We start from the raw sequence: 3,849 nt of genomic DNA, 5'->3' as shown, positions 1-3,849 counted from the left end.
ACTTCCTTCTCCTTCTTTCCTTCTTCCTCTTCTTCCTTCCTTCCTCCTTTCCTTCCTTCTTGTTATCCTTCTCATTCTCCTCCACCATTACATCTTCTTCTTCCTCCTTCTTCTTTTCATTCTCCTCCCTCCACTATCACATCTCCTTCTCCTTCCTTTTCTCTCCTTCTCCTTCCTTCCGTTTCTCCTTTCTTCTCGTACAAGACCCCCAGACCCTGAATATGGAAAGGAAGGGCAACCCTTCAAGACCCCTTTCTCTCTTCCTATCAATACGAATGGCCTCTGCAAAGGCTGGTCAGCAGCAAAATTGGGGCATTGCAGGGAGCGGTCCTCATATGCACTCCCTCTCTGCCTTGAGCTCCATCTGGGATGAAATCAGGCCCAAAGCCCCCTTGCATCTTCTCCTTTCCTTTCTCCTTCTCCTTCTCCTCCTCCTCCTCCTTCTCCTTCCTTCCTTCCTTCCTTCCTTCCTTCCTTCCTTTCCTTCTTCTCCTTCTCCTTCTATTTCCTTCCTTTTCTTCTTCTATTAGCCTCCTACAGTACTCCCAGACCCACAATATGGATAGGAAGGGCCACCCCTCCAGACCCCTTGTGCATTCCCTCAAACCCTTGAGCTCCGTCCTGGATGAAGTCAAGCCTGAAGCCCCTTTGCACCTCAACATCTGGACAGCTTCCTTCTTTCTTCCTTCCTTCCTTCTTCTCCTCCATCTCTTCCTTCCTTCCTTCCTTCCTTCCTTCCTTCCTTCCTTCCTTCTTCTCCTTCTCGTTTGCCTTCTCCACCATCACTTCTACTCCTTCCTTCCTTTTCTCCTTTCTCCTATTAGCCTTTTCCAAGACCCCAGACTCTCAAATCTCTTGGGCAAACAGGCAGGGAAATGTCAGTGTGCTGGAAGAAGCAAAGACCACCAGCACTGAAGCAATGGTCCTCCACCATCAGCTCCGCTGGACCGGCCACGTTGTCCGGATGCCAGACCACCGTCTCCCAAAGCAGTTGCTCTACTCCGAATTCAAGAATGGAAAACGGAATGTTGGTAGACAGAAAAAGAGATTGAAAGATGGGCTCAAAGCCAGCCTTAAAAACTCTGGCATAGACACCGAGAACTGGGAAGCCCTGGCCCTTGAGCGCTCCAGCTGGAGGTCAGCTGTGACCAGCAGTGCTGTAGAATTTGAAGAGGCACGAATGGAGGGCGAAAGAGAAACGTGTCAAGAGGAAGGCACCTCAAACCAATCCCGACCAGGACTGCCTTCCACCTGGAAACCGATGCCCTCACTGTGGGAGAAGATGCAGGTCAAGAAGAGGGTCACCTATGGATCCTCTAGAACACTGATCCTGGAAGACTATCCTACTCGGCCAAGGAGGGATCGCCTAAGTAAGTAAGTAAGTAACTCTCAATATGGATAGGAAGGGCAACCCCTCCAGACCCCTTTCTCCCTTCTTCTCCACCATCACATCTCCTACTCCTTCCTTCCTTCCATTTCTCCTTTCTCCTATTAGCCTTCTACAAGACCCCAGACCCTCAATATGGAGAGGAAGGGCCACCCCTCCAGACCCCTTGTGCATTCCCTCAAACCCTTCAGCTCCGTCCAGGATGAAGTCAAGCCGGAAGCCCCTTTGCACCTCAACATCTGGACAGACTCCTTCTCCTTCCTTCCTTCTCCATCCCTTCCTTCCTTCCTTCCTTCCTTCCTTCCTTCCTTCCTTCCTTCTCCTTCTCCTTCTCCTTCTCCTTCTCCTTCTCCTTCTCCTGCTCCTTCTCCTTCTCCTTCTCCTTCTCCTTCTCCTTCTCCTTCTCTTCCTTCTGTCCTTCCTTCTTCTCGTTCTCGTTTGCCTTCTCCTCCATCACTTCTACTCCTTCCTTCCTTCCTTTTCTCCTTTCTCCTATTAGCCTTCTACAAGACCCCAGACCCACAATATGGATAGGAAGGGCCACCCCTCCAGACCCCTTGTGCATTCCCTCAAACCCTTCAGCTCCATCCAGGATGAAGTCCAGCCTGAAGCCCCTTTGCACCTCAACATCTGGACAGCCTCCTTCTCCTTCCTTCCTTCCTTCCTTCTTCCTTCCTTCCCTTCCTTCCTTCCTTCCTTCCTTCCTTCCTTCCTTCCTTCCTTCTCCATCTCTTCCATCTCTTCCTTCCTTCCTTCCTTCCTTCCTTCCTTCCCTTTCGCCTTTCTCCTATTAGCCTTCTACAAGACCCCAGACTCTCAATATGGAGAGGAAGGGCCACCCCTCCAGACCCCTTGTGCATTCCCTCAAACCCTTCAGCTCCATCCAGGATGAAGTCCAGCCTGAAGCCCCTTTGCACCTCAACATCTGGACAGCCTCCTTCTCCTTCCTTCCTTCCTTCGTTCCCTTCCTTCCTTCCTTCCTTCCTTCCTTCCTTCCTTCCTTCCTTCTCCATCTCTTCCATCTCTTCCTTCCCTCCCTCCCTCCCTCCCTTCCTTCCTTCCTTCCTTCCTTCCTTCCTTCTTCATCTCTTCCTTCCTTCCTTCTCCTTCTCCATCTCCATCTCTTCCTTCCTTTTCTCCTTTCTCCTATTAGCCTTTTCCAAGACCCCAGACTCTCAATATGGATAAGAAGGGCCACCCTTCCAGACCCCTTTCTCCCTTCTTCTCCACCATCACATCTCCTACTCCTTCCTTCCTTCCTTCCTTCCTTCCTTATTAGCCTTCTACAAGACCCCAGACCCTCAATATGGAGAGGAAGGGCCACCCCTCCAGACCCCTTGTGCATTCCCTCAAACCCTTGAGCTCCGTCCAGGATGAAGTCAAGCCTGAAGCCCCTTTGCACCTCAACATCTGGACAGACTCCTTCTCTTTCCTTCCTTCTCCATCCCTTCCTTCCTTCCTTCCTTCCTTCCTTCCTTCCTTCCTTCCTTCCTTCTCCTTCTCCATTTCTTCCTTCTGTCCTTCCTTCTTCTCGTTCTCGTTTGCCTTCTCCACCATCACTTCTACTCCTTAATTTTCTCCTTTCTCCTATTAGCCTCCTACAAGACCCCAGACTCTCAATATGGAGAGGAAGGGCCACCCCTCCAGACCCCTTGTGCATTCCCTCAAACCCTTCAGCTCCATCCAGGATGAAGTCCAGCCTGAAGCCCCTTTGCATCTGGACAGCCTCCTTCTCCTTCCTTCCTTCTCCTTCCCTTCCCTTCCCTTCCCTTCCCTTCCCTTCCCTTCCCTTCCCTTCCCTTCCCTTCCCTTCCCTTCCCTTCCCTTCCTTCCTTCCTTCCTTCCTTCCTTCTTCTCCTTCTCCATCTCTTCCTCCCTCCCTCCCCCCTTCCTCCCTTCCTTCTTCTCCTTCTCCATCACCACCATCACTTCTACTCCTTCCTTCCTTCCCTTTCTCCTTTCTCCTATTAGCCTTCTACAAGACCCCAGACCCTCAATATGGAGAGGAAGGGCCACCCCTCCAGACCCTCCGTTGGAATCCCTTGCCTGGTTCCCTGGCAGGACATGTGGACCTATGACAAAACCTAATGGAAGGGCGTTCCCAGGCCAAACCAGAGAGGTGAAAAAGGTCTGGATGGGGATGGCCTCTGCAAAGGCATTGCCGGGAGCAGCCCTCATTTGTTGTTTCTTTATTTACTCTATTTCCAATTGTGACAGTTCTGCAATGCCACAATGCCACAAAGGCAACCCCAATGCGCCCTCCCTCTGGCTCTTGAGCTGCATCCGGGATGAAGTCAGGCCCAAAGTGCCTTTGCAGCTCAACATCTGGGCTCGGTCCTGCCTAAAAAAGGACCGGCGGGCTCCTTGGGGGCAGAAGCCGCTGCTCTGAGTCAGAGGCATGTGGGGAATGTCCTCCTCGTCACTCACTTTTGGAGTCTTTCCCCAAATATGGAGCTCTTGGC

This window comes from Anolis sagrei, chromosome 7 (genome assembly GCF_037176765.1).
Source record: "Anolis sagrei isolate rAnoSag1 chromosome 7, rAnoSag1.mat, whole genome shotgun sequence".
Classification (NCBI taxonomy): Eukaryota; Metazoa; Chordata; class Lepidosauria; order Squamata; family Dactyloidae; genus Anolis; species Anolis sagrei.
This window is presented reverse-complemented; position numbering follows the sequence as displayed.